Here is a 12,736-nt window from a genome sequence, read left to right as displayed (position 1 = left end):
ATTAAGGGCTGGTTTGTGGGTCTGAATGAACTTTTGCAGGTTTAACAACCACAAATGGAAATTTCACATCAGGGTGGGCACTTTAATTGTTGTATTTTTCAAGAGTGTCCATCCATACATTCAGGTGCCACCAGCCAAGCCCTGACCAATCAAGTGATGTGTGTGAACCAGACCTAAACACATTGCTAAATTTCTGACCATATTAGCCCAACAGATGGCTCTTAGTACTGAACTCATGAATCAGTCCAGACGCCACTAAGTACAGTGAGGAGCAGCGGTGGGGGAAGCATGCCTTATCTGTCCCCCCCCCCCAACCTGGTGTGTGGACCTCACTTCCGTATAATGTCTGATGGCAAAATCCAATATGCACAGGGCTTCTCAGAGGTTGGGAGAGGACCGTGCCACTTCCAATTTTTTAAACTCCCAGTGCAAATGGTAATGGGACACAACTTTAAAGTTGTTTAAGTGACAATCCTGTCAGTGTATCTCAGTGACTGTATGTATAATCTCATTTGGAGATAATGTCGAAAGACTAAATTTGAGGCCCTCTGTGAATGTAAGGCCTGGGCCAAATGCTCCCCCTCCATAATACACACTGAATGTGTATGGGTTCCATATATATATCTGAGTAGACAATACTGACCTTGGTAAACTGATGGTCTGATTCAGGAGAAAGCAGCTTCATGTATACCCATCCACATATTAAGACACAGCATAGATGCCCACTGGTGCTAGAGGAGAGGCCAGAGTACCAGGTGGGCAGGGAAGTGAGGTGTGTTTTTCCTGTCCCCCAGCTCCTGATTGTGCATAGAGCTGGTGTACCATCTTGATCTAGGTCAAACCTGAATGGCCTAGTGGTTTTCCCAACTTTCTTCAGTTTAAGCCTGAATTTTGCACTGAGTAGCTCATGATCTGGGCCACAGTCAGCTTGTTTTTACTGACTGTATAGAGCTTCTTCATCTTTGACTGCATATGATATAATCAGTCTGATTTCGGTGTTGCCCATTTGGTGATGTCCATGTGCAGGTTGTTGGAAGACAGTGCTTGCTATGACCAGCATGTTCTCTTGACAAAACTCAGCCTTTTCCTGGCTTCATTTTGTTTTCCAAGGCCAAATTTGTCTGTTATTCTGGTTATCTTTTGACTTCCTACTTTAGCATTCCAGTCCCCTATGATGATAAAGACATCTTTTTTTGGTGTTAGTTCTAGGAGGTGTTATAGATATTCATAGAACCGGTCTTCTTCAGCCTCTTCTGCATCAGTGGTTGGGGCATAGACTTGAAATACTGTGATATTGAATGTTTTGCCTTGGATTTGGACCAAGATAATTCTGTCATTTTTGAGATTGTATCCATTACTGCCTTTCTCACTCACTTGTTGACTATAAAGGCCACACCATTTTTTCTACAGGATTCTTGGCCACAGTAGTAGATATAATGGTCTTCTGAGTTAAATTCATTTATTCCCATCCACTTTAGTTCACTGATTCCCAAGATGTTGATGTTCTATCTTGCCATCTCATTTTTGACCACATCCAATTTACCTGGATTAGACAGCATAATAAAAAGTAGAGACATCACCCTGCCAACAAAAGTCCATATGGTCAAAGCAATGGTATTCCCACTAATAATGTACGGCTGCGAGAGTTGGACCATAAGGAAGGCTGAGCACTGAAGAACAGATGCTTTCGAATTATGGTGCTGGAGAAGACTCTTGAGAGTCCCTTGCACTACAAAATTATTGAAATAGCTGGATTAGATAAACTGAATACGACTCTTTCAGGAAAAGATTAAACAACTTTTCAAAATAGATGGCAGAATGTTTATAACTGGGTGGAAAAAAACTGTTAGACGACCTTCCATTTGTACTTCCAACAAATGTATATGTATTACTCTGTTATTTTATGTAATAGAAAATGTACAAATTTATTTAAAAAAAGAGAGTCCCTTGGACTGCGAGATCAAACCAGTCAATCCTAAAAGAAATCAACCCTGACTGTTCCCTGGAAGGCCAGATACTGAAGCTGAAGCTCAAATACTTTGGCCACCTAATGAGAAGGGAGCATTCAATGGAGAAGACCCTGATGCTGGGAAAGACTGAAGGTCAAAGAAGAAGGGGATGGCAAAGGATGAGATGGTTAGACAGTGTCATAGATGCAACGAACATGAAATTGAGCAAACTTCAGAGGACAGCAGAAGACAGGAAGGCCTGGCGTGATCTGGTCCATGGGGTCGCGAAGAGTCGGACTCGACTGTGCGACTGAACAACAACAGCCATCTTGAACTGGGACTGTGATGCTAAAACAAAGAAAAATAGGATAACACCAATCAGATCAGGAAGGGATGTCTAAGATTGCTGCTGAAAATCATCTGTGACTTCAGCAATGAATTCTTCCTGTCTTTTCTATCTTAGTTACTGTTGATTATTTTTAAAGGTCATGATATTAACTCTAATGATCTCTTATGTGGTGGAAGTCTGGGAGTGTTTTCATGGTGAGTCAAAGATTTCTAAGACTATATAATACAATAGGCAGAGTGTCCTCTCATGCTAGATAAACCGAGAGTACTGCCTGGAAATCCCAGATAACATAAAACTAACTTTAAAAAGGGAACTGATCCTTCAGAAAATTATAAACCAGTAAGTTTTCTGTTTGTAGTAAGCAAAATTCCTGAAACTGATAAGAAAATCACAAAACATCTGGAGAAATACAGCGGCTTTGTTTTTCTTTAAGAAAAAAAGTTAAGTGACAAAGCTAGTGATATTTTTGAATGGAAAAAAAATTAAAAGTGATCCTGTGGGAATTAAGTAAGAATTGGGAAGATTTAGATATTATGATCCCCCTTTGAAATACTTAAGTACAGAACTTTAATTCCAAGGTTTCTACACACCAACATCAGAGCTGTGCCAAACTGACATAAGATGGGGGGTGGGCAATGATAAATGGCATAGCAGCATGAAGTTTTCTCCAAGAGATCAGCAATAGAATCCATACTGGGGGGGATCCTCAGCCACCAAATTTCAAGTAAAACAAGACAGACTTTGCTCAAAAAAGATGGCAAAGGTGTGCTAATGAATGTCTCTTAAGGGAGAATTCCATAAGTACAGTGTAACCACAGACAAGGCCCTGCCTCCAGAAGACACTTTCCAAGAATGGTCTCACTGGGAGAAATGCCTCTGATGACCACAGGTGATGGTCATCCCGTTTAATCCTTTAATCCTTTAATCCCATTTAAGGACATGAATAGGTCCTTTAGATAGCCTGGTTCTATAGGGCTTCAAATCTAGGAATGTTTCCGTATCCAAAAGTATTTTATTTCTGTATCAAAGTCCATGATTACTGCTTTCATTTAAATGTTGGGAGTATTGTTATCGCTCAAGAAAGATCAGAACTATTTAATTAAAACTATAATTATTCCCTTCCTGACTTTCTGATACAGAATTAGAAAGGGGAGGAAGGGAGAGAAACGATGAGTCCCTTGCTCCAAGCTGGTTGGTCGCATTTTTTTTCTTTAAGCTTTAAAGGGTCATTATTTTCAATAGGGAGGCCAGGTCTACCACTTTAAAATTTAAAGGGCAAATGTGCTGCCAACCAACTGGGGTGCTTTAACTAATGGGTGGTAGACCTGGCCTCCAAAGTCATTCACTTTTGAGTCATTCACAGTCTCTGGTGTCATTTATTTTGTTGACTTACTCCCAGGGGTCATCTCCTGCAGGAGCGCACAGGAGCGGCGCTCTGGCAGTAAAGAGCCCAGGGGGTGGGCACATGCAACAAGTCCCACCCCCTGCTCCCAGCAGCCCTCAGTCAGAGTAAGAAGCAGTCAGGTAAGTTGCAGAGCCCCCCTCCAGCCCCCTGGTCCAAAACAGTCCAGTGACACCTTTAAGACCAAGTTTTATTCAGGTACAAGCTCTCCTTCCTCTGTGAGAACAGATCTGCACGTCCCCCCCCCCAATAGCTAGCAATCCAAAACAGTCCAGTGGAGCCTGAGCGGTGGGTGTTGCCTTCTGACACACTTCCGGTGATGTCAGGGGGTGTGGCATATGCAAATAAGGTATGCTAATGAGTTATGATAATGAGCTCCTGCACCTCTTTTTCTACTAAATGACCCCTGCCTACTCCTCCTTATCTTTTGAACAGGAAAATAGTGGTTCATGGAAAATAACATTCCATTCCCTGCAATACAATTTTCTTATATGATTGGTTTCTTTATTAATAAATATATTTCATTCATTAAGAGAGATTATGACTCCACGGACAAGCGGATTTTAAGGGGTGTCACAACTGCATAGTTTTTACCTCAAGATGAATAATAAACCTAGCATAAATGTTGAACAGCAATGTAAAAATATTATTTTATTTTATTCAAATGTGTATACTCCATTTTCTCCCACATAGGGGACCACGAGCAATTTATGTAGCCCTCCCAGTAAAAGCGTAAAACAGGTGGTGAGGTATGAGGACATCCTGGGCAAGCCTGGTTTTAGTGGCACAGCTCAGAAGACATGGCCAGAGCTTAGTCCAGAAGTCTGTTTTCAGCTTAAGAGCTGATGCTGGAAAAGATATCACTGAGCATGCACAGAGCGCTTTTCTCTCTTCATTGAATAACTGCAGTCTCCTGCCTCACCATGCAGAATAATTCAGGAAGAGATTGCCTCTGAGCACAGACTTAAGCAGGATTTTCAGATACAACGTTTAGTAAAGATTGCATCTTTAATTTCATTGTACTATGTACAATGACAATAAAGTATGTTGTTGTTGTTGTTGTTGTTGTTATTATTATTATTATTATTATTATTATTATTATTATTATTATTATTATTATTATTATTATTATTATTATTATTATTATTATTATTATTATTATTATTATTATTATTATTATGCCCACAACCATTTTCTCTAGATAGAAATGACTCTGCTTTGGATTTCCTCTCCCACACACACCTTTTTCCTAACATTCAGCCACTTAAAAAACAACAGTGCGTTTAAATTAAGGCAAACAAACAATTCCCCTATGTTCTTAATCTAAATTCAGCAGATCAGCCACATGGCCTGCCCTGTAGCTTCGGAGCTCTGCTTTTTCACTCTTATCTTTTCATATCGTCAGAGTTTTGTTAACTTGCAAAAGTAGAATTTGTTCAGAAGAACCAAATAATGTTCCTGCGTGGTGCCATAATAAAGGAAATACAGAACCTGATACAAAGTAAGGTCACCAGATGTTGCTAATGTAAGGAATTTTACCATATTTCATGATGGGTGTTTTAAAACATATATTTCCCCCTGCTGCTTAAAGTATGGTTTGTGCTATATGCTCATCACCAACCTTATGATATTTATTGTATCCCACCTGTTTCCAAATAATTCAATGTGGCTTTCATACATCAAAAATCTATAATAATGCCCCGTGTGTCTGTGAGTCTGATTGACTGGTTTCTCCCATAAAGCCCTATAAAATATACAACTCTGACTTTTTTGTGTGTGGAGGGAGCATATGAGGCCACTGGGGATCTTTTGAAGAACTATTTAGTATAATCCCTTCCCAGTGCACATGGCAACCATCTAATCCAACGTGCTTGGTGCAGTCATGAAGATAAGTGGTCAGAAATCTCATTTCAAGGAGGTGAAGGTTGATGAATGGGACTGGATGGAATGTTTTGGATTCTGCCTCTCACTAAGGTGTGCATCTTTCTTTGAGCTGGGGCCATGTCCAGCTTTCCTTGCTGAATGGCACTGTCATATTACCATGCAGGACTTCAAAGACATGAATGGAAAATGATTTCTCCATAGGCAATTAGCACTACTGGAACCCTGCTGCCAGGCCCCAATGTCAGTGGGCATTTTAGTGGCAGAAACATATAATTTCGAATAAAAATGCTATTTTAAGTCTGGAAGCGTTTGCACACTGGGGCTACTTCTGCACTGTCATTTTTGTCATTCATTTGTCCCTATCGCTTCAGGGTTTTTCCCGTCAATGTGTTTTGCTCTCTCTAGTAGTCCCAGGGGGAGCAAAACACACGTGGAAAGGGGGGGGGGACCCCAAAGCAATAGGGAAAAACGAGTGACAAAAATGACAGTGCGGAAGTGGCCTGGTTTGTAATCAACATCTTTGTTTTTTCCCCCCTTTTCCCCCACCAAGACCTTGCCACAATCAATGAGAGAACTTTTCAGGGTAGCGGAGCCTGAAAAATCCATCCATCTTGGACGTTCAGAGGTCGGGAGAAATACTATCGTTTTTCTGGGCCCTGGGTGCCACTGCTTTTTGTAATTAAATGTCTTCCTGTTTTTAAAACAAATCCTTATCCTTTAGTGAAAGCTTTCGTGTCACAAATTAAAACAGCAGTTTTTTTTTTTTTTAAAGGGGGTGGAATAAACCAGTGTCTCAGTTTGAAAGATGCATTCACTGTCCCCATCCTGTCAACCTGTTAAATATACTGCTATTCCACCCCTGAATGTACAAAGGAGATCATATGTTTGAATGCGCTCTTTCAATATTCCCTGTGCTAGCAAGGTTGGTGCATTCAAGTAAAGCAGAAGTCTTCCAACTTTTTGAAGTGGCATCCTCTCTCTCTCTCTCTCTCTCTCTCTCTCTCTCTCTCTCTCACTCTCTCCCCCCCCCCCCTCCTGTTCCCTCCCCCCCCCCCCCCTCGGGATCTACTTGTAAATTAACACCATGCTTCTTTTCCCATCCTTAACATGAAATGAAAGAATCTTTCATTAGCTAGTACTGAAGATGTTTCTATATAGTTTCATAAGCATTTATAAATATACAAGCATGGGGCACATATGTCAATTTCGCTTCCCCTATTCCCTTCCCTGAAAGCCCCATAGCCTCTACCTTGTTCCTCCTTCCTTTTCTCCTTCCCACCCATCAGCTATCCTACCTTTTATCTGCCCCCCATCCTCTGCTATATTTATTATTTATTTTCTTTATATACACCCTGCCTTTCTTTCCAAGGGGGAACTAAAACAGCTTACATTATCCTCTCTTCCATTTTACCCTCACAGCAACTCTGTAAGGTAGGCTAGGCTGAGAGTGTGTGATTAGCCCAAGATTATGCAATAAGATTTCACAGTGCAGGATTTTCACCTGGGTCTCCCAGATCCTAGTCTGAAACTCTGATGATTACACCACATTGCCTTTTGTGAGATGGCTGAACAATATCAAGCAGGCTTGGGTGAGTCATGCAAGTTTGGTGGTGGCAAGTAGTCTAGCGGTTGCCGGCAGGCCTGGCCCTGATGAGACTTCCCCCAATGAATCTTTCCCATCACACCCCTGGAAAGGGCCTTGTCCCCCTTACTGACAGAAACCAAGGCTGGAAGGTTGGCAGTCCTCTTGTGGTTGCCTAGCCACAGAGGACATTTGTTTCTTAAAGCGACAAACACTACTTGTATTATTTGGGGGGGATGGGTAATCCACTGGTGTATTTTTAATTTGCTTTTTTTTAAAGATTTCAGATTATTTTTCTGTGGAACTGTGTTTTTCCTTGGGTTTGTAGAAAGTTCTGTTGCGTCTGTTCATGGCTCCAGCCTCTGGATTTAAGTATGCTCAGATTTGGCACATTGATGATAGTAATACTGAGCAAGAGACTGTATCAAGACCTTGTGGCCATTTCTCACATTGTTGTTGTTCAGTCGCACAGTCGAGTCCGACTCTTCGCGACCCCATGGACAATCTCCCGCCAGGCTCTCCTGTCTTCCGCCGTCCTCCGAAGTTGGCTCAATTTCATGTTCGTTGCATCGATGACACTGTCTAACATTATTTCTCACATTATGCTGGAGCAAATCCAATTTACTACCAAGTATACACTCAACAGGAGTTTTGCATCTCTTTTAATACTTGTGTATACAAATGTATGAATGCAAATCCCATTTTATATTTTTAGGTATGCATTTGAAAACATTAGATGTGCACCTAAAATGTATTCTGAGAACTGGCTCCCACTGTCTTGCTTAAAGAGACCAATTTGGGCTCTCCCCCCCCCTTCACCTCCTTCTGAGGAGCCTGGCAAACCCGTTAGGGTGGTGCCAAGCAGCCTTCTACAGCCTCCACTGCTAGCTGTCCCCACTCAGGCAGCAGGAGCCTCAGGCAGCCATCCTTGGCTGCTGGAGAATGAAGGAAGGTGAAGCAACACCAGTAGGGGGCAGTTGGATGGCAACAGGAAACAGGGCAAAGGAAGGAGAACCTCTGGGGGCTGCCTGGAGCAGGTGGAAGGCCCAGCAACTGCCTGGGGAAATATGGGATGGGACCTAGCCCTGGGAAGGAGGGGCTAAGAGAGGATTTTAAAGACACGGAGGGGAGATGGCAGGCTGGAGAGGGTGGGGGAGTGACAGCCTATTGACTGGGAGGCCAGCCAGTAAAGGGGCATGGGAAACAATGGTGGGAGCCCTGGGAGGTGCCGGGAAGCCCCACTCCAGATTCTCCTTTATAAGGTTTGCCTGGAGATAGTCAAGGGGGAAGGAAGCCGGGAACCAGAGGGCAGGCAGGGACCAGGGATAGAGGGAATCAGGGTGAAGGAATAGTCCACCTCTCCTCCATTGCTGAGGCACTGCTCACAGGGTAGCATGCTGGAAAAGGAGAAGCTGGAAGGCGAGCCCCTCCCAGACTCCAGCCCCTAACCGGTAGAGTCTGACAGAGCTGAAAGACCAGGGACCAGAGTGCTTTGCCACTTAGCGGAAAGCCAACACAGGCAGGATATTGTATCTATTTATACATTGCCAGTACTGGAGAGACTAAAGGGCATGTGGGCTGCTTCTCAGTGAAGGCTGACCACTCTGTCACACACCCCCACACCCCTGCCTCCAACTCTTCTGCTGGTCACCAGGCACAACCTAGTGAGCCCCAGCTTTGCCTGTCATTTCCACTACTGGCAGATTTTGATCCCAAAATAGCTCTTTCTGTGGCAAAAGATCTATCAATAGTATTCTCTCAAAAACACCATTGAAACGCGCCCTGTTTTTAGTCACAAAAGAACTCCTAGATCCATCTAGATCTTAGATATTAACGGAATCGCGTATTTTCTATATTCTGTTCATTTTCTCCTGTTTTAAATTTTATTGTGTTTTATCCTTTTTATTTTTCAAGGTCCCTTACTTATGTGAATTGTGATTAGCAATGATTATGTGACGATCACTCAACTTATCCCTGGACTTTGTTTTACCTGTTGTTATGCATTGTTTTATGTGATATTTTGATGCTTAAGGCCTTGGGTCAGCTGAGCTAATAAATGCAAGGAAAGGCCTGTCGTTTTCTGTGCTGCCCTGGGAGGGAACCCTGAAGTGCTTCTACCCATTGCAGCATTTTCAAGATGAGGCGCACTGATCCTATGACTGTGACAAGTCCGGTCAGGCACCCACGGCCCAGCTTGTGCCACATGTATCATGCATTTTGGCCCTTAGCTTCATCAAAGAATGGAACACTCATCTTGTGCATGGCAGGCAGATCTTCTCTCTCGCTCCCTGAAGGAACTGGGTAAGGTTTGGGGGCAAACAAAGAGAGAGGAACATGTGGCAGCTTTTCCCTCTTTTCTTTTCCTGTCTTCTTTTCCCTCCTTATCACCCATCTCATCCTATTCCTGCCACCCGCCCTCATGATTCATCTGTGAAAGAGTCATGGCCCACTTTTGAGTTCCAACTGAGTTTGAGAAACACGGAGGAGGAGGAGGAGAAGTAGAGTGGATTTATACTCCGCCCTTCACTTGGAGTCTCAGAGTGGCTTACAATCTCTTCCCTTCCCCTCCCCACAACAGACACCCTGTGAGGTAGGTGGGGCTGAGAGAGCTCTTTCGAGGACTGCTCTTTAGAGAATAGCTCTGAAAGAACTTGTGAATGACCCAAGGTCACACCAGCTGCTGCATGTGGAGGAGTGGGGAATCAAACCCTGTTCTCCCAGATTAGAGTCTGCACTCTTAACTGCTACACCAAACTGGCTCTCAAACCATGATAAAGGGAAGTGAGCTGATTTAATGAAGAAGTCATTTCAGCATTAATCTGTTATTTAAATGATACGAAACATTGAGGTTATCTCCCCATATAAATGGGGCCCAGGCATTGAGGAATGGAAGGACCTTGAAGGCCATTTAATCCAATTTCCTGCCTTGATCCTTAGTACCAAAGACATTTTCTTGTTTCATTTCCTTTTCCCCACAGTCAAATATATTACGGAGTTACAGTTCCATCTTGGCTAGATTTCTGATTTTCCTTCTTTAAAATATTATCAAATGAAGTTTAATCAAAGCTGTGATTGGCATTTTGCCATTCTGTCTTTTAAGTGGTGAGGGAGAGTGCTGAAAACTATTACATTTTGTGGGCATTGATCACATACATATTTGATTATCACGCTGGCAGCTGGCCACATGTGAGCTTCTTAAGGGTCAAAGTCACAGGCAGACAGAATGAATGGAATCTAGCAAGGAAAAAGGATTATACAATGACTGAGAGACTCTTTGGGATGTGAAGGGTATGGAACCCACAAATGGTCCAGTTTTGTGGTTCCTTGCCCTGTGAGTCCGTACATGTGGCCTATTTTGTTTTACCTTTTATGATGGACACTGTGGAGTTAATACAGTGCCATACACGGGAAAGTTTTGTTAGGGGGGCTCCAAGGGGGCAGTTTAGTATAGGGGAGCTGACTACATCACAGGGTTGTTGTTGTTGTTGTTAGGAAAATATAAAGGAGGAGAGACATGGCTAGGTAAGAGTTGACAGGAAAGAAGGGGGGGGGGGGAGAGCAGCACCTGGGGCAGTTTGGAAATAATAAAGAAAGGTCAGAATCTGTGTCTGGGAGTTGTATTCTCCTCGCATTCCCTTCCTACACCCCCCCCCCGCCTTTGCAGGCAATCCGAGAGGAGAGCAAAGACAGGAACTTCTTCTTGCACCTCCTGAAGCAGCTCAGGCACCAGCAGCAAGCCAAGCAGGAGCTGAGATGTGCTTCCCCTCCCCTGGCAAGCCAGGTGGATGCTTCAAAGAGAGGGGGGGATGCATGGCTGTTTGGGGAGGGTGCCAGGCACTTGTAGGCAGTGTTCCCTCTAAGCTGAGTTACTGTGGGCTAGCTCACACTTTTTAGCCTCTGGCTCACACATTTTTGTCTCAGTTCAGGGAGGATGGCTCCAGAGCAAACTAATTTATGCAGTAGCCAAATCACTCGCTCACGACTTTAATGCCAGTAGCTCACCAAGTAGAATATTTGCTCACAAGACTCCCCAGCTTAGAGGGGACATTGTAGGCACCCCCATGCATATGGGCCTGAGTAAATATCATGAAGTAGGTAACATGTTTATGCTTCTCCCTGTACATCTGTTCAACTGCAGTGTGGTTCATAAATGGAAAAATCTTCTTTGCAATGAGTAAGAGTCTGCTTAAGAATGAATCCTCTGGCCCTTGATGATTGATGCATGTCTTAGAGAACAGCCAGAACATTGAAGGATGCATTTTAAACCCCAAAGTGTGTTTCAGTTGGCATAAACTGGGAAGCTTCTAATCAAGGGACTCATTGCTGACAATTATCAACAGTGAAGAGTGGCTTACTGTGCATGCATATTTTAATAAGCAGAACTCTGACTGTAAATAGAATGCAACAGTATTTTGTAACGAAAGCAACAGATGGTATACACCGAAGACTTGGCTGTTTTTCATTTTGTGTTAGTTAAAAATGTAAATGAGCCGTCGAAAGCTCAAAGCTGGTCAGAATATAGGCATGCGGGTGTCCATATTCATTAAAGGAACTTAGCCCTAAATGGGAACATGTGATGGGGAACTCATTTGAGAACATAGCCACTTAAAGTGTCTTAATGAAGGCCACAGTTTGAGTCCAGTGGCACTTTTAAGACCAAAAATGTATTATTCAAAGCATGAGCTTTCATGTGCAAAGAACACTTCTTCAGACAAATGAAGGCCAATTCGTTTTGAGAGCCCCAGACATACATCTATAAAAAACAAAAAATTGGCACAATGTTTAAATCACCCAAAAACAAGTACAACCTATACTGCTAAAATATTTAAATACAAGTGATTTAAGACCTAGTTCTCCTTGGCACAGCAGCAATGACAAGATTCTGGTATGCTGGTTGTAGGCTCAGATCCAGGCTTGTGGTGGAGTACTGGTAGATGGTTTACTACCCAGTGTAAACACAACTTCTGATGAGTATCTCCAGAACAGACTAGTTATCCTTTGGGACCAAAGAGGAGTGATGGGAAGTGACTATACATTTTGACACATTTGCGATGATGTGAAAGATTGGAAATTTAGATGTTAGCAGACATCTACATTTCTTAGTAACTTATAGAGAGACAGAGTCCGGCTTAAGCCATGGAAAAATCAATTCAGCTGTCAAATCTGAAAATTCTGAAAAACAAGTAACTGTGCAGGTGGCTAAATTTTTGGTGGCCGTAGTAAAATCATGTTGTAATAATAACATGGGAATAAGCCTTAGGCTTCCCTTTTAGTGTGTGGAGCTAGTTTGGTATAGTGGTTAGGAGTGTGGACTCTAATCTAGGAGAACTGGTTTTGATTCTCCACTCCTCTACATGCAGTTGCCGGTGTGACCTTGGGTCAGTTACAAGTTATTTCAGAGCTGTTCTCTCACAAGCAGTTCTCGAAAGAGCTCTCTCAGCCCCACCTACCTCACAGGGTGTCTCTTGTGGGGAGGGGAAGGGAAAGGAGACTGTAAATCGCTCTGACACTCCTTTGGGTAGTGAAGGGCGGAGTATAAATCCAATTTCCTCCTCCTCCTCCTCCTCCTG

At 43.0% G+C, this 12,736-nt stretch overlaps 1 protein-coding gene across 1 annotated transcript in view; it reads left to right on the top strand.

Moving 5' to 3' along the window:
* VEPH1 (ventricular zone expressed PH domain containing 1) overlaps window positions 1-12,736 on the top strand; it is a 147,103-nt gene that overhangs the window by 81,246 nt on the left and 53,121 nt on the right. The gene's annotated exons all lie outside the window — the stretch shown is intronic.

The sequence above is a fragment of the Gekko japonicus genome, unplaced genomic scaffold (assembly GCF_001447785.1).
Source record: "Gekko japonicus isolate JY-2015 unplaced genomic scaffold, Gekko_japonicus_V1.1 scaffold1446, whole genome shotgun sequence".
Classification (NCBI taxonomy): Eukaryota; Metazoa; Chordata; class Lepidosauria; order Squamata; family Gekkonidae; genus Gekko; species Gekko japonicus.
Note: the sequence above shows the minus strand (reverse complement) of the source record. Positions and strands in the feature narration are given on the sequence as shown.